Raw genomic sequence first — 19046 nt, forward strand, 5'->3', positions numbered from 1 at the left:
AGGAAGGAAGGAAGGAAGGAAGGAAGGAAGGAAGGAAGGAAGGAAGGAAGGAAGGAAGGAAGGAAGGAAGGAAGGAAGGAAGGAAGGAAGGAAGGAGGGAAGGAGGGAAGGAGGGAAGGAGGGAAGGAGGGAAGGAGGGAAGGAGGGAAGGAGGGAAGGAGGGAAGGAGGGAAGGAGGGAAGGAGGGAAGGAGGGAAGGAGGGAAGGAGGGAAGGAGGGAAGGAGGGAAGGAGGGAAGGAGGGAAGGAAGGAAGGAAGGAAGGAAGGAAGGAAGGAAGGAAGGAAGGAAGGAAGGAAGGAAGGAAGGAAGGAAGGAAGGAAGGAAGGAAGGAAGGAAGGAAGGAAGGAAGGAAGGAATTGGTATCTCCTGTTAAGTTTTTGTGGCTCAATGCATAACAGGGTGGTTGAAATGCCTCAATATCCCCTCTGATATCAATAATAACCTGTTGCTCCAAGGTTTCAGGCAGTAGGGGCAGAGGCTGCATGTGAAAAACCTGCAAAGAAAACAGCAGCCGTGCTGAAGGAAGCTCAGTGAAATGCAGAGTATCAGTAGAGTCCAGTGCATTTCCAGCAGAAAATCCTGTGAATTGTCCCTAAACCCTCAGGTCAAATCTTTCTAAATCTTTCTGCACCTCTGCCACCCTGAGTAAAGGAGCCACAGGGGGCTGTGGAGAAGGGGAGCATCTTCCTTGTGCACCAAACCACCACTGCAATTTGATGTTTTCTAGCAGTCTTCAATCATTTTGTTTTCCTTCAAATGGGAAAAAAAAAATTAATATAATCTACTTTAGAACACAATTGCTTCTTTCTACATTACCTTCTCTTTGGGGTTCCTCTCACATGTTTATCTTTTTTTGTTCCTTGCTGTATTCACTCAGTAGTACAGACCGAGTGAAAACAAATTAATTTTAATGCCTTTTCTGGGAAAAATGAAAGTACTCCAGGAAAACCAATTTTGATAAAAGCTTTTTATTAAATGAAGATTGTTAATGACAACAACAGCAAGCAGTTGGCAGTGGTAAATTAACTGTGTGTTCTGACTGCTCTGCAGATGATAGTGGTGGATGTACATAGGACTGCATAAGTTGTACAGTTCAAAGGAGGGAGAAAGCAGGAGGGAAGCTAAAGCTGGGGAAAAACATGGAAAATGCTGTTTTTGTGATAAAAAGACAGCTATCTTAGTCTCTTTGTGTTGGGATTGAGTTTTACTGGCAAACTTCAAATGAGTAGGGGAATACAAATTGTAAAGTGAGCCACCCAAAACTTTCCAAAGGGGCTTAATTAAAAAAAAGAAAACCAACAAAAACAAAAAACCCAAACAAAAAAAAAACAAACAACCCCCAAAAACTGGCTTCCACTCTGCCCAAATGCTGCAGGCTGCAGGCTTAGTCCATTTGTCTGAGTAGAAGGCCAGGTCTGACCAAGCTCTGCCAGTTTAGAATAGAAAAATTTAGAAAGAAGAGGAGACCAGGAAGATTTGACTAAAATCAGCATAATTTAGTGCTGCTTGTTTGTGAAGACATGTCTCTGCTTCTGTCATATGTGTGAGTTACCCTCTTCCTGGGACTGGTTTTACAGGCCAAGTTGAGGCTGGGCTGCTCAAAATCAGATTGTTCTCAGGCTTCCCAGTTTAAAGTGAATTATGACCCTAAGTGGATCATCATGCAGCACACTAAAACCTGAACCAAAATTGAACTGTGGCATACACTTAATTAAGTACCAGAAATTAAGAATAGAAAATTACTACCTATGAATACCATCTTCCTTAGGCCTGTCTTAGAAAAATACTCTATGCTGTAAGAGGCATTGCAGAAGTCAAAGGGGATTTTGGATTAGGGAATCAAACACACCCTGCCTGTGGCCAGCTCGTGTTGGGGGAAGGAGGGCAAACCCCAGTGTGGCTGGTGCACTGTGGGTCAGCTGCTACCCTCAGAGTCCTAGAAATGTTGATTCCTTGTTTTCCCATGTCTTTTGTTACCTCATTCATTTGGTTTTTACCAGTCAATGAACATGTAGCCCATGAAGATAATTCTTGGATGGCCAGAAAATTATGCTGAGGCCACAGTATTGGGCTGCAGCTGTGGAGTGCTCCAGACAACTCTCATGGAGAAAATCTGGCACCTTTGTGGCCATGGATCTGTGCTATCCATGTACATGGATACTTGGTGCATCATTCCTGCAGCTGCCTCCTGCCCCATGAAAGCAAAGTGGAAAGAGTGAATTTCCACCTTTCATGGCCTGTCACCTTTTCCTCCTGGTGATGCCATGGGGGAGAGAACAGAAAAATAGTCTCAGCCATTTGGGTCTCACTGGAAAGTTTCCTTAGCTGGAGTGACCTTTCCATGGCCAATTGCTCCACCAAGGCACATTTGCACATGAACCACTCAAGGAGATGTGCCATGCCCTTTGGGGACAGAGGTATTGGGCAGGGATGAGGGATGGAGGCACAGTATCCCCACACGTGCTGCCTGCCTGGCACAGCCCGTGTCTGAAGGGCCCTGCCATAGCCTGGTTTTCCTGTCCTTGTGTCCCCACCCCATCACCCCATCACCCCATCCCGCAGACTCCTCAGCCTCTGGAAACTTGATGGAAGAAGTGCTCTGTCTCACAGAACGAGCTCAGTGGGCAAGTCTCACTTTGCTGCAGCTGTTTGAAGTCTTATGAAGTTCCTACTCACTCATCTGATACCCAGCTCTTTTACATAAGTTGTGAGCTTCTCAGGGGATATTTGCAATCAGCCCGACTTCCGTGTCATGGAAGTCAGGGGGACTGTGAGGGGCCACTTCCCTAAATCCCCCACACTTCTGAAAGTACATGCAAAGAGAAATATTCTGGGCCTGGTAGATACCTTTGAGTTGCCCCCGCTGCATATATTCAGTGAGATCTGCATCAGGGAGTAGCTGTTCACTTCCTCTTCACCCTCCTTATGTGGGCTGATTTGAGATGCAGGCGCACTGGTAAAATGAACCTGACAGAAAAGCCTCTAATTTAATTCAGAGCAGAATGCAGATTTTTTTTTTTTCTTTTCTCAATTAAGCTATAGACATGCATTTAACACAGCATGCAGTAGTTTCTGGGAAGAGTTGGAAAAACTTGTAAGACACCTAACACTGATGGGAATGAAGTATGAACATGGAGCTTGGCAGCAACGTAACCACACATCGAAGTGCAGCTGAGGCCTCCCAGTTGTGTGTCACCTCTGCAAGAGCCAGCCAGTGTCACCTCTGCAAGAGCCAAGTATGCCTTCCTCCCTCCAGATAACATCACTTATAGGGTGAGGACAAATCCCTTGGGAACACAAAGCCCCCAAGGCAGGGAGGCGCAGTGACTCTCACAGCCCAGACAGTCCCAGGAAAGTCAGGGAAATGCTGCTGTCACTCAAGTGCAGCACCCAGAGCCCTGTCAGACACTGTGGGGAGAACGAGTGGGGAGCTGCTCTCATGGGGACAATAAAGGAGGGAGGCAGCTGTTACCCTCCTGGCTGTACTTATTTTCCTTCCCTCACTCCTGACCTGTCTGGGATGTCAATGGGGCTGAACTTATGCAGGTCAAACATTTCCTGACTTCCCTTTCACAAAAGTGAGGGGTTTGGCTCAGCAGAAGTGTTCATACACCTTCCCTACTTTCCACCAGGGGAAACTTGCCACTAGCCTGACTCTCCATGCCCATTATCAAAGCTCTCTCATCCAGCCAAGGAGGCACTATAAGCCCCAAAGAAAGCCCAGCCCTGGCTCTGTTCAGCCAGATTTACCAGTCTGCTCCCTTCTGCCTAGGAAAATTCTGTCAGCATCTCCCCAAGTCTTGCAAGTTGCCTGGAGGATACGCCATCAGCTGAGGCTGCATGACTGATCAATTCCTCCCTCTTCTCCCATCCTCCATTTTCAAGCTTCATCTTTGTAGCTGATGGATAAAACAACAAAAAAACCCCACCAACCATATTTTAAATTCCCATTGCAATAGATAGATAGATAGATAGATAGATAGATAGATAGATAGATAGATAGATAGATTACGGTCAATTACCAGAAACTGCTATTGATCAAGGCTGGTTTAGAATTATACTTGCTTTCACGATCAAGCTTACAGTACAATTTGCCCTGCATTCATCATCTATTTCAATCAAAATGAGAGGGGAGGAAATGCCACTTATTTTAAATAAAAAGCTTTCAAGCTATTCTTGCAGGCTGCTTTGAGGATCTAGGACAGATCAAAGCTGCTTTGAGAATTCATCCATTCTGCTTCAAATATGATAGCTCATTGTCCATAGGAAGAAAAAAAAAAAATTAAGGCTGTCTAAGTTATCAAAGCAGCAAGTGGATTTTGTGTTTCCAAGGTGTGGTCTCAAAATTGGTGAGGCCTGCCAGGATAATAGCAGAAGAGGAGTGACAGTAATCCCCGCTGTCACAGAGACCAAGCCATAGGCAATTGCAGACACTACAGCAGAAATTTTTTTCTTAATCAAAGCTCTGTCTTAATGATAGCTGGGCCATCTGTATGGATCAAAAGTCTTGGTCAATACCAGCTTCTCAAAGGGGGCTGAAATCGGTCACTTATGAATAGGTTGGGAATTGAATTTGGTTTACCCCACACCTAATTCCTTTGCTGAGTAGGACTTTATTCTAACTTCCAGCCTAAGGGCACTCTTGGGAAACAGATCCTTTTGATCCTTGTTTTGGCATTGTCGTTTGAATAATGTATCTTTTATTTGCCATCCAATGCCTTCTCCTTACATAATGGTAGATAGCAATCACATCTCCCTTCAGCTTTTGGCCAAGTTTAGTGAACCAGACTTTTTGGCACACTGCCTGTGTGATAGTTCATGTTTCTCCTGAACACCCAGCTCTGCTTTTTTCTCTGCCTGTTCCAGTCCGAGTGTGTCTTCCTTGAATAAAAAGCAGCAATGCACAATAACCTAAAAGAAGTCTCTCTCACCAGTGTGCTGCACTGTTCCAGTTACTCTCACCTCTGCTTTCCTCTGCTCTGTCTTCTCAATATTTCTTTTCAATATTTCTTTCCCCTGCCTTCCTGCTTTCTTCTTCCTGGCCCTTCCCATTCCCACTTGTTCAGCTTCTTTTCTTCACTGATGCTTTTCTCATAGAAGGCCAAAATAAGTGAGAAAAGTGTCAGGTCCTCCTTTCCAAACCTGTTGATTGAACGTGCTGAAGAATAAGTGATCTGCAGGGAATAGGATTTATTGGGCTGTTAGCTTGAATGGAGACGTCTGGCTCAGCCTGCCGAGTCTCTGAGCACAATTTCTCTCTGCACAGCTCCACTGCTGCTCTTCCTCTCTCTAAATGCACTTTGAAGGGCTTTGCTTTTGTATCAGTGTGTGAGGAGTATGGGTAAGACCTAATTTCAGGGATGGGAGAAGCAGACTTCACTATATATCAGAGGTGGTTTCATGCCCTTATAATACATTTTTCAAGGCAACTGATCTTGATGCTTCATGGCTAGCTTGGCTTCCATCCACTGAAATCAGAGCTGCTGTCCTGTTGGGGTTTTGTCTCTTTGTTTGGAGGCAACCTGTGATAGCACAGAAAGAAATGTCTTCACCTGGAGTTCATTTTCAGCTTGTGATTAATACCAGTCCTTTTTATGAACGAGGTACCTATTTTGTTATGTTTCTATCTTAAAGATGGGGCAAACTCCAGATCCTGTCAATGAAAGGATAAAGGAGGTTTAAATGAGAGAAGAAGTTCTTCTGCCATGCCAGACATTTGCTGGTCGCTAGCACATTCCACACCACAGCAAGACCATATTTATTTTTGTGTGCTAAATGCTGTAGCAAGGTTAGTCCACGAATAAATAAATGAGCTGCAGTTCAATATTTAAGGGAATTTCAATTGGAACAAAAACTACCGTGAGAGTTGAGACTGTAACAACTTCCACAGTGTCCCTTTAAATTACACTTAATAAATACCAGGGAGCTGAAGTGTTCTGTGGTTGTGCATATATTTGTAACAAATGGTTGCACAAATATTTGGCTCCTAACGATGAACTAACTGGTATGACATTTGCCAGGGAAAATTAATTACTTTAACGTGTGTTGTATAAAATATGAGATAATCATGTAATGTATGTGTGTGCTGTAGAGTGTTGCTGAGTGACTAAGTTATTACCAAAGGAAATTTATGAGAAACAAACAAGAAACACTCAGAGATGCTGTAAATGTCATGCTATGCTCAAGGGCCTTTTGCGGCTGAATAATTTTTATGTGGATGAGGAGGACAGGATCATGCTGTGAAAAATCAAGTTAGAATGAGTTAATCTTTGTATTTGCACATAATTTTATTGGTATTTAACGTAGCTGTGATGTTTCTGTTTCAAATTGTAGGGACAGTTCATGGTGAAGATGACAAGATCAAATCCGACTGAACTGAGTGATCTCAGCATCAAATTTTAAGCAGTCTATGTTCATGAAGAAAAGCTGCCTATTAAAGGAATGGGAAATAAAGTGGTCCTGATAGTCAAGTCATGGCTGCTGGTTTGGGCAAAATTTTACTGCCTAATTTATGTGACTTTTTGGAAGGGTGAAGTAATCTCCCTTAGAGGTCTTGCCTGTGACGAGGCACTTACTGCTCTGTGCAATTCTCAAGCAGGGAAGGGTCAGGGACTGCCAGGGCTCTGCCCTTCCCTCCCACCAGGATGCTCTGCAGGGTCTGCATGGGGCTGTGGGCAGCAGGGAGAAATAGAGAGCAGTGAACTGAACTGGAGAAATAGGAACTGGCGAGGGAAAAGCAGATACACACATCCCTTCTCAGACAGAGAGTGTGAAGCGTGATAAACCTGACCTCTAAATGGCAGCAGGAAATAGTGCGGTAAAAAATCACATCCATTACATCCTGCCTCTTACCCCTAACTAAGAAATTCAGAGAGGGGAGCAGACTCACTCTTGAGCAGATAGCAGAGTCATTTAAAAACAAAAAAAAAACCAACTCAACAAAGAAACAGAGCTAGTTGGTTTGAGGGGGTATTTAACCACCCTCGCAGTTCTGAGGGACACGATAAAGTAGGGCACAGCCCTTGGTGAGTGTCACCAGCATTTTGGATGGCACCAGTACAGAAAGCATCTTCCCAGGTGGGGATCCTGGAGTCCTGGAGTTCCAACCACGGGAGAGGAATAACTCAGGAATGTGAAAGTGGAGGACAATGCTGGTGAGAGAGTTACAGGATGTGTAAGCCTCAGGGAATGTGGGGAGGATAACATCAACCTCAAGGCAAAGGACTTGAAGGCAGCAGACTTAATACAGAGGATGAATTCCTTTGGGAATCAAATCCATAGAGAAAAAGCAGTTCCAGAATGAGCTGATAGTTTTCATTAAAAATAATTAATAAATAAATAAATAAATAAATAAACAAAAGACTGTGGCAGCAGAATCAGAAAATATCCCAGTGTATAGAAAGGATAGGAAATGCAGTAGGAGATATCTGTGAAATCACAAGCTCTTCTATGATCTCAAGTACAAGAAGGGAGAGTACAGAACATAGAAACTAGGTCAAATATCTAAAAATGAATGTAAAAAAAAAAAGGCTCAGCATGAGCATGCAGAGACAAAATCAGAAAGTCTAAAACACAAAATAAAATACTTTTCCTATTCTTTGCTCATACTAATAAGGCATTTTAAGGATATTTTTTTTTTTAGTAACAAGAAGGGAAAACAAGGGCAGCATTACTCCATGGGTAGGAAAATCAGCAGATGATGCTGAGAAGCTGAGAAAGCTTAGTGCCTTTTTTAAAGAAGACTAGAAGGGAACCAATACAGTGCTTCTCTTAAAAGCTGAGGCAGGGAATTGTGAAGCCAGGGAATTAGAAACAATAGGGTCAGTGGGATGTTGTAAATGAGCGTGTGCACTGTATCTCATCCAGGATATCTTGCTGTGTCTTTGCAGTTATGGCCTGGCAGGAACCTGGAAAGGTGAGGGGATGGATAGCCTCTCACCCATGGCAATCTGGTTCATCATTTGCTCCAAGGTGCACATTCAGGCTTGTTCCTGTGGCTCCTTTTCCCTCTGTACAGCTGGCAGCAGTGTCCTCACTCAGAAATGGCTGAGGAGATCTCAGGGACCGATCCAGAGGGTGGGATATTTTGTCTCTGGAGGTAGCTGGGCCAGACATGTTGGGAAGAAACACAGAAGCTGTGTGAGGGGGTAACCAGTGATTAAACTGCTTATTAGTGAAAGAAGGGTAAATAAGAAAATCCAGCTTCAGCATTAAATGAAGTGACACAGCAGCAACCCAAGCCCTGGGGCTGCTTGTGTTTCAGCCCTTCCAGCACAGCTGCTGGTTGTCCCATCAGTTGAGGAGAGGATGATATTTTCTTTAATCCTGCAAGGCTGTCAAGACAGTGAAGCTTCATCCCCTCATTGTGTGGAACAGCCTTTCCCTCTTCTCATCCCCTGTCTCTCTGTGCCCACTGGGGGGGGGGGGGTGGGGGTGGGGGTGCTGTCTTACTATTAAAAAGTCAGAAGTGTCAGGTCTACCTGCTCTTGGTTTTCTTAGCTTGTACAGTTCTGATTGCTTCTGGCGTAAATCAGCTTCCTCACTTTTCATTTGGGTTTTTTTTTTCCCCAACTTCTCTCGCAATTTTCATGAATCATGCCTTACATTTCTGTGTCTTGATAGAGAAAGGGCTGCCTCTGTTTTAAGGGAGAAAACCTGGTTGTTCTGAAGGGTGGTGGAGAACAGTCACCTACCGTGACATCCTTGAAATGTCTCCTAGGAGAGAGCCAGAGCTTGTTCCTGTCTGCAGAGAGATCTGAGTAAGCTCCTTAAGCTAAATCAGCTCTTCTGAGCAGGTCTCTGCAGAGCATTAGGCTGACCAGAACCAGATCCAGTATTCCAGGGGAATCCCTGAACCTTAATGGCACTGAGATGTCAAGATATTGAACCTATTATCTATTCCACTCCAAATATCCCCCCACATCCTGTTTGTGATTTGAGCACTGGTTTACATTGAGCTTCCAGGTGAATTTCCCAGTCTTTCCCTGACTTTGCTGTGCGGGATTTTGGACCAGGCAACGTGCAGAGGGCTTCAGGTCACTACATCTGCTGGACATGATTTTGCACAGTTGAGAACCAACACAGCTTTATTGTTCCACTGCCTTCATGCTCAGATGGGACAAAACTTCTGGGAATTCTTTTCTCTCCATTGGCTGAGCCTAACCTATATAACGTTGTGTCACCTTCAAATGCTGCTTCCCCACCACTTTTCTAGATCACAGTGAGATACTGCAAATGCCACTCATTGTTTTATACAATTCATTGGCATATTAATACAGGATCTTAAAAAAACCCAAAAAAAACCCCAAAACAAAAAAACAAAACCTAAAAACAAAACCAAAAACAACCACAAAAACAAACTAAAAAGCATTCCAGTTACAAATATAGCAGATGCCGGGATTAAAGGTTCTTATGTCATTGTGATTTAGTGATTTAAATCCCTCTGTGCAACAATACAGATTTTAGTCATGGGTATATAAGGGTATTCCTGGGTTATGTCTTCCAGTGCTGCATGATTCCCATCATTAGGAAGTTTTCTGTACTCCCTATTCTAAATCTTCTTTACTTTAAAGCTGATTTGTTCTTGTTTTGATGGACATGATGAGTGAGTGATGATAATCCTCTTTATAACCACCTTGTACCTACTGGAAGATGGGAGACAGATTTTCTGAGAACCCGATTTCAGCTTTAAAATAACTTCCAAATTATTTTGCTTTCGTACCAGTTTTCATAAAAGAGACAGGAATGACCATTTGAAAACCATCTCTATCCCACTGCAACACAGGTTTAGTCCTTTGGGAGGTGACCTGTCAGATATTAAGTTTATACTCTTATTTACCCATGTCGTCTGCAATCTGTAAATTCTTTTAGTGATGTAAAGGTTTGCATTTGTGCTCCAACAGAAATGTTTGGAGGCTTTAACTGACTGGTGCCTCTGATCCCCTACTGAACTTGCAATAGCCTAAGTCACTGATTGCTGAGCCAAGGAAAGCTACATTAAGTATTCTGGGTAATAACACAACAGACTTCCTACTTCTTACAATGCTGGGAATTAGGAAAAGTAGTGCAGATAAGCAACAAAACCAAAATACCAAATTGATTTTGGAAGTCACTCAGGAGCGTTTTCTCATTGGGTGGGACTGATGCTGCCACTTCAGCTGTGTGTGTCTGGCTCTGGGTGTGTCTTCTCCTCTCTTCAGAAAGAAACTTCTTGCACAAAACACCTTTTGCCTTCCCTGAAAAACGGAGCCTGTTTTTCAAGGAACAGGAGCCCTCTCTGAAATCCAGAATCAGTCAGCACTGCTGCTCATCCATGAGAAGTGCTGACAGGCTTTGAAAAGCCACGCAGCACCTATGGATGCCTCACACCACCATTCCAGTTTAGATGATGGCTCTGGGGAGACCCAGTCCATCACTGCTCATTGTCTTGAAGGGGATCAAGGAAGAAGCAAGGAGAAAACAAGATTGTGTGTGTCTCCTAATGCTGAGCAGGCTGGAAGAAACCCGACCCCAAAACTGAGAATAATACACATTGCACAGGAAAGGTATCACTATTAGAGATTTGAAGAAATACTTGTGCTCAAATTTCACTCAGCAAACACCAGTTTTGCATGTCATGTAGCTCCTCAGGAAAAGCAGAAATGATGGGCAACAGCTGTGGGCACTGCCTGGTCACCCCCCAAGTCAATAAGAATCAGGGCAATGCCCATCTGTGTGACCTGAGGAACAAAGCATGGTTTCGTAATCTTGATTGTCTTTTCCAAAATCCCCACAGCACAGGCAGTGCAGTGCTGCTCTCCCGGTCTCTGTAGTCACCAAGGGCCCAAGGCCCAGCTCTGGCACAGCACAGCTGTGTAACCTCCAGTCAGGCTCTGAGAAATCCCCCAGAAAGTCTCTGCACAGATTAGAGAGGTGCAATTACAGCCAGAGGTGGGAAGACTGAGAACAGTTTGGGGTGGAGCTCAAAAATTCAAGAGGGAAAACACCTGCAGGGAAACATATTGAATCCTTTAAAATAACAACAACAACAACAACAGAGTGAGGCAGTTTGGGGACTGGTCAGAAATTAGGGATGATCAGGTGTTTTTGGTGTTACATCCCCCTGCACAGGCATAACCAGCTTTTTTTGGGATGCCTGTTGTCCCTTGAGGTAAAGCTGCTTTGAGCTCCTGATGTCCCTGCCATCCTCAAACATGGAGAGAAGCTGCTGCAGAACACCAGGGGTATGGCTGTGTCCTGTTCGTGTTCCATGGTGTGGAAAAGCAGGAATCCACTTCGACACCTCGAGGTGAAGCAAGGACTCAGGTGGGTCACAGTGCACAAACCCCAAACCCTGCTTGGACACACACATGGGCACATACAGCCACTCGCTGGCTCCCTACCAGATTTTCTGGCCCTCAGCAGGTTAATTCCAGCTGGATTCAGCTATACATTTATTTTTCCTGAGTGCTGAAATTCCAAGATGAGCTTGGACATCCAAACTGGCCCAAGCAGGTGCTAAGCAGAGCAGAGGCTGTGTTGGAGGATGAGCTGGTGTCCATGGGGAGCCAGGGAGGAGAGCAGCTCCTCCTCAGATGGGAGCGGGACAGGAGCCTGCCCAAGGTCCCAGCTCCAGGTGTCCTGTCAAGGTTGGCCTTGGCAGCTCTGTGGTCTCTGCAGGGCAGCTGCACTTTTGTCCCATCAGCCTTGGGAACCACACGGGAATTGCAGGATCTGTGAGGGTCTGTCAGGCACCCTGCAGGGGTGGTCATATCTCCCTCTCTGGGATCTGGGCCTGCATGAGCCCTGCAGGAGAAGCCCCTCAGGCAGGTGCTGTGTCAGTGCACAGGGCAGGGTGGCTGCTGTAGATGGGGAAGACTTTTGTGTCCCTGAATGCTCCTCTCATTTTCCCAGTGGCGATCATTGTGCACAGGCTGCTGCTCCTACAGCTCCTGCCTCACTGATTTCTTCTGGCCAGCCCAGTCAGGGGTGTGCTGCTGGTGCTGGGCACTCTGGAAGCACTCTGAGAAGCATCTTTTCCACCCTTTTTTTGGCATCTTCTGGCATCTGATTCCTCCTGCCAGCTGGAGAGGGGCTGGTTTATTCAAATTCTTTCTGCAGAGGCTGCTCCACTCAAAAGGTTCAGATTTTTCCATCCCATTTCCTTATTTCCTTTTTTTCCCCTTGAACAGAGGTCCCTGTGGTGCTCCCCAAGGAAGGAACTGAATGCAGCTGTAGGAGAGGGTAAATGAAACACCCTCTGCAGCTTGTGACCTTCCTCCTGCCTGGTCTCATTCCTTCAGCCCTTTTCATCTCAGGCTGCTCCAGGCTGGGAGTAGGATGAGCCTGGGCTGTCAGTTCATACCCTGTCACCCCCACCACAGGCAGCCCCCACAGCTCCAGTCCCTGGGATGGATGGGGATAACAAGATCTCAGTCCTCTGGGCAACACAGGATCCAACCAGCCCACAATACCAAGCAGAGGAGTTTGCCTGGTTTTTTAAATTAATTTTTATTTTTATCTTATTGGCAGCAGTTAAACCATATTATAAAGGAATCGTGTTTCTTTCTAAAATGCATCAAGCAATACAAAGGTGTGGAGAACAAAAGAAGATGTGTGTAGGTATGGAATATGAAGGATTTGTATTCCTCTCCCTTCTTATTCAATCTGTGGATGAGAAATTGCATAGTTCACATATTTACAGAGCTTTGCAAAAGTTTACCAGTTACTTCCTGTCTAATATCCCTAATGTAGGGAAAAACCCCATTTGAAATTGTAGATATGTCAGAAAGCCTTTGCAAAATTAAATCATAAGCGTACCATTGCTCTTCTCCTATTGACAAAAAAGGATTTGCACTGAGAAATCCTATTAATAGAGATTATTTGCATAAATCTTTTGTGCCGCAGACTCCAAATAATTTGTATGATATACTTTTCCTGTGGCATGCATCTTAAAATGGTGCATTTTTAATAATACATTCATGTTGCCACTTACAAATCTACACAGCCATGACTCACCAGTGTCTAGTTTCTCCTGAGGTCAAGTGCAGTCAAGCTTAGAGATCTGTAAATGCCCAAACTTCATTAAACACTCACCAGTCCTCACTAATTCCCATTCCAGTAAGTTATCACAACTGTCCCACAAAAGCTTTCCAGAATCTCCCACTCCCTTTACAGTCCTAGGATGTGATTTATTACTCCAGTCTGGGTGCTCTGAGAACTCTTTAATAGTACTAATTGCCTTATTATCCACTCCAGTGCAAGAGTAAAACCTTTTGACATTTTCCTTCCTTCCCTGAGGAAAACAAATCCCAGTTCCTGGGATATTGCCTTCTGCTCCCTTTGTGATTACTGGGGCGAGGAATTCCTTTAGGCCCTTTGCCTTATCAGCCTCATCTGTCACCAACTTTCCATTCCCATCTCTCTTGGTGCTCCCTGATCACTTTGCATCTTCCGTTATTCTGTGTTATTTTTTCCCCTTTTCCTTTTTTACTTACAGTGTCAATCTTCATCACATATTCTATTCCTTATTTTCTATCGATGTAATTTTTTTTTTTTTGCATCAGGCTCTGTGATACTTACCTTGCCCCAGTTTACTATTTTTAAATTAGTGTAGGAGTGCCTATTGGAAAAAAAAAAAAAAGAAAGAAATGAATTTTTTCCGGCTGTTCCATATTTAAGAATTTGCTGCAACAGCTCCCAGCAAACCACACACATACACAAATTCCTGTGTGTCAGCTACCAGAGAATCTTAATTTTCTAAAAACAAATCTAATATCACAAAAAACCCCCCAAACTGGCAGGTCTCTAACCTTTCCAAAGCTGACAAAGTTAATAAATTTGCTTTTTTCTTTTTTTAAGTGAAAACCTGGAATTAATTGCAGTGCCACACCCCCTCAGCATCTATTTTTCCTGCTCTGTGTGAGCAGTAAGGGGAGAGCAGCCACAGAAAGCATTTCTGTTGCATGTTCAGATGTGAAGGAGCACAAGGCTAAACCCAGGAGAAGGATGGAGGGGCCGAGTGGGACAATAACACCTGGTGCTCACAGGAGGGGAGCAGTGGAGTTTTCTGCTCACAGCAGCATAGCTGGGCAGCAACCAGTGCTGTGTCAGGTCAGCTTTGTTCAGCCAAATCCTGTAAATTCCTGAGGAGGGAGCACCCACAGCCACCCTGCTGCACCACCCTCTTGCTGGAAAACCTTTTCCTAATGCCCAGTGTGACCTTCCCAAGCCACAACTCCTGTCGCTGCTGCCCCTTGTTTGGCTCCATCACCTTTGTGACTCCCCTTCGGGGGGCTGTAGCTGCCTTAGAATCACCCTCAGCCTTCTCTTCCCCAGGCTGAACAACCTCAGCTCTGCTTTAGACCCCTCATCAGCTTAGGTGTTTTTCTCTGGACCCTTTCTTCTTTCTCAACACCTCTCTTGAACTGGAGGGCCCAGGAGCAGCCATGGTATTCCAGGTGAGGTCCCCCAGGGCTGAGTACAGACGGGCAGATAACAAATTTCCGTAATTGCTGACCACGCTCCTCTTAAGGTGCCTCAGCCTGTGCTTTCTGCCATGTGCAGTGACTGCAGGGCTCCTTCAAATTCAAATCCTGGGTCCAGCAAAACCCCCAGACCTTCCCCAGCAGAGCTGCTAGTCCTGCAACCTCTACCTGTGTATGGGGTTCAAAAGGCCAAGGAAAAATTGGGATTGTTCAGCTTGGAAAAGAGAAGGCTTTGAGGTGACCTAACTGTGGCCTCCCGGTACCTGAAGGAGACCTATGGAAAATTTGAGAGAGGCTGTTTGCAAGGGCGTGGAGTGGCAGGACAAGGGGGAATGGCTTCCAACTGACAGAGAGCAGGTTTAGATCAGATGTTCAGAGGATTGTTCCCTGTGAGGGTGCTGAGGCCCTGGCACAGGCTGCCCAGAGAAGTTGTGGATGTCCCATCCCTAGAAGCGTCCAAGGCCAGGCTGGATGGGGCTCTGAGCAACCTGGTCTAGTGGAAGATGTCCCTGCCCATGGCAGGAGGTTGGAACGAGATCATCTTTGAGATCCACTCCACCCCAAACCATTCTGTGAGTCTGTGATTCCGAGTAAGGCAGATTTGCCACAGAACATTGACATAAGCAGGAACCCAGCCTGACACCCACTTTCAGACAGAAAAACTCCTCTTCTTGTGCCTTACCCTTAACTCCCCCACAGTGAGCACTCCCTGGTTTCCTGAATGTGTGCAGACTACCCGAGGGTCTCAAAGCCTAACCAGAGATTCCTGGAATAACATACAAAGAGGGAAAATGTGTCTATCCCTTCCCTGGTTTGTTCTACCTTTGCTTTCACATACAAACCTGTGAGTCACTGAAGCAACATGCTTGGCTGTACTTGTACACTCAGCCTCAAAACAAATCTCCTAAAGAAGCCAGCATGCAATTCATCTCTTAAATTTGAAAACTAGATATCATATGTCATGTGATATATTTATATTCCATATAAATTATATAAATTATATAAATTCCATATTATTAATGTCATAGAAAGGCATTTTCTCAATTTTTTTAACAATCAAACACTCTCACAGGAGCATTAAGAAGATAGACTCCCTGATTGCTGCTAATTTTCCTTCCTCCTCTTTATTGGCCCAAGTGGGTTTTGAAATAATATTTGGCAACTCTTGATTTTCAAACATTCCTTTCACACATCTGTAGGGTTTTCTTACATTTACAGATTAATTCAGATGTATTTTGGCATACATTTCTGTCTCAGCAACATGTAGGCTATCAAGGCATTTTGACTGCCTCACTGGAGAGGATTTGAAATCTGTAAATAAAAATCTGTAATTTGGCTGCAGTATGAGCTTAGTGTCTGTTAAGCACACAAGAAAACAGAATAACCTCTACTTCACCATTAATACTTCAAGAAAATAAGATGTTCAATTACAAATCATGCTAGATATATTGGTCCTAAATCTCCAGGTCCCATGAATGTCTATGCCAAGTGTTTGAAGCCTCTTGTTGTGACAAAAGTTCAAATTATCTATATTAAATGGGAATCATACAGTTCAATACCCAATTCTCTTTGTGGATTAACATTTTCTACTACTTTTTTTTTTTTTTTTTAATATATGGTCCACATGTGCAGAAATGGGTTTTTTAAAGACTGGGGCTATGAGGACTTTATTTTGTGTGGTTGGATGGGGAAACTAAAAGGTCTTATCAAGGACTGAATATAAAACAATATATCCTAGTTCCCAGGTAAGCATCCTACCAAATGGGCAGCAAAATAACCTGCTTTCCTTTCTTCCTGTTGGAGCACTCCCACCTCAAGCAGCTCATTCAACTGTTTACAAATGACTTCAGGTAAATTTTGAGGTGGCCAGACCCAAGTTCCTGTCCAAGCTCCATGAACACTGAGATAAATCCACACCCCAGAATGTGTCAGCAGCAGAGACCAAGGTTATCTCATGCCAAAATACCTTATAGTTTGGAAGGTAGGGCACTGGTCTAGGAAGCAGGAGAGGTTTCCCAGGGAAATGTAATGGAGTGTGGCCCCCAGCTTCCCTGGGCTAAGCCAGAGGCATTAGCTGTTGGCAAGTTCCACAGCTGAGCTGACTCGTGGGATTTATTCCCAACTTCACCTCATTCTGAAGCACCGCATTTCCTCTTTTTCACAGCTCAGGGTATGATGTGGTGCTCTGTTCCAGGGAGCTGTGAAAAAAAACAGAAGGCAGGCAAAACTACAGCAGGGGGGCAGGAACACAGACTGCTCTGAGGAACTGGGAAAAGGGGAGAGGCTGAGGGAGGCAGAAGACCTCTGAGTGTGGAATCCAAACCCAAATTTGTACCACTGCACTGCTTTACCCAATTGCTTTACCCAAGCCATGAATTGGAGTCAGCCTAGGTCCAGCAAGATTTCCTAGTCCAAGCCTGGCACCAGTTGTGCTGCGTCCAGCCCAGGCTTTGAGCACAAAATCCCGTATTACACACCTGTGCCATGTCCCACAGCATTCCACGGCTGTGCTGTATCAGCACCAGATGTTTTGTGCACACTCACCCCACAAATATCTTCATTAAAATTGGCTTGTGGTCTTACAAGTCCTGATCAATGTCAGCTGACTCACTTCCCAAACTGCCCCAAAATAGGAAGCATCAGCTCTTCCACATGTCCCAGTACTGGGACATCAGCACACTGTATCAGACCTGCTTCCCAATCCAAGAAGGAAGGATGGCATCTCCTTCCCCTGGCAGATTTGACTCTTGTTCTCCCCTACCACCCACCCAGCCCATGCACAGTCCTAGGGTGAATAAAACTTATTTTTTTCCCCCATCTCCCTTGCAAAATGTCATGTTGTTCTAGTTTGGGTGAACATTCTCTTTTTCTGCTATCACCTGCAGACCCCAGGGAGCTGCATACCATAAAAGTTTGATTTTTAAAGTAATTCTTTGAGATTTCCAACAATTTTCAAAAGGTTAGAGGGAGGTATTACTGATGCTTTTTCACAGTACTGAATTCACTGTAATTTATGGAGTCTGCACAGCCAGAATTACTGAATTACAATCCTGACTCCTGCATTTTACTGTTTGCTTCTCCCCCTCTTAAGCTTTCATGACAAATGCACTTGAATCTGGGAGGCAGCTCTATCTTTTCACTACAACATTTTAATTTTCAGTCTGGCTGCTGAAGCAGAAACAGCCTTCAAAGTTTTAGCCAAATTCTGGCCTCTTAAAATTCAGTAATAAGATCACACTGGCAACTCACTTTAAATGAAAATGCACTGCCCAATGTTTCTTTAACTAAAAGGAAATAATTTCAGGGAATAGATTATCCCATTAAGATAATAGAAAACAAACAGATGATTTATTAGCAATCTCTCCCCAAATGCACTATTTAATAAGCTTCCAAAAGCTGTTCACTAGAGGGATATATGCCATGCCTTCTTCAATCATTATCTTAGTGTTCAACTTTGAAAAGTGGCTGCTAACAACTACTTGAGGGGAAAAATTTACACAAGCCTGTAGAGGGAAAAGGTAGGATCAGCTGGAATTTTACCATGAACTGTACCAAACAATATTAACTATGGCCAGAGAAACCTTAAGTGGTTTTCCCCCCACCTTTAGATGTAACTGAGACTCTTGCAATGTTGCCCCATCTTTCCCTGAATGTTGGACTCTTCCTTGGTCTCAGTAGCACACAGCAGAAATTAATTCCACAGACCCACTGGCCATTATGGAAAGCTGTTCCTCACTGCTAGGTCCAAGCTTTCCACCTATAAGTTCTTCAGCTATACAATAAAAACCTTAGAAATGCTGGGTCAGCCTTTCATTAATTTAAGTATTTCTAACACCTTCCTTCTTAATCGGCTTCCTAAACCTGATTTTTCCTGCACCCCGCCCCAAAAAATGCTCTTCAAAAATTTTTATTCCGTGGTTTTTCTTTAGGATCATGGAATCATAGAATGGTTTAAGTTGGAAGAGACCTTAAAGATCACCCAGTTCCAACTCCCCTGCCATGAGCAGAGACACCTTCCACTATCCCAGGTTGCTCCAAGCTCTGTCCAACCTGGCCTTGGACACTTCAGCGATGGGGCAGCCACAGCTTTTCTGGGCACCCTGTGCCAGGGCCTCACCAGCCTTTCTCCTCTGAATCTTCTTAGCCTGGATTATTTCTTGTCAGAGGCCAACGGTAACACTGAAATGATCCCAGAGAAGACTTTACCCCCAGAAACCCAATATTCCTGTCACACTCCATTCTGTTCCCAAACCATCAACATCCATTTTTTCACTGTACATTCACAGATCATTCCCTCATATAGATGAGACTGGTCTGAGCTGGCACATAAAAAAATCTCAGGTATTTGCAAGAAAAGCTGCACTTACCTTGGCCTTTTACCACAGCTGCCACTCCATCCCCACTTCACCTTGCCAGCTGGAGCTGGAGTTGCTGGCAGCATCCCCTCTGCCTCAGCAAATCCTGCTGTGCCAGCAGCCGTTCCCCTTTTCCAGTTGGGAGGCCAGGACATGAAGCCAATCCCAGTACAAACCACCAGGGTTCACCTTTTCAGTAACATTTTTCCTTGCCTTTTTAGTCCC

Source organism: Chamaea fasciata, unplaced genomic scaffold (assembly GCF_029207755.1).
Source record: "Chamaea fasciata isolate MVZ Bird 193981 ecotype frontalis unplaced genomic scaffold, bChaFas1.0.hap1 SCAF_2, whole genome shotgun sequence".
NCBI classification, from domain to species: domain Eukaryota; kingdom Metazoa; phylum Chordata; class Aves; order Passeriformes; family Sylviidae; genus Chamaea; species Chamaea fasciata.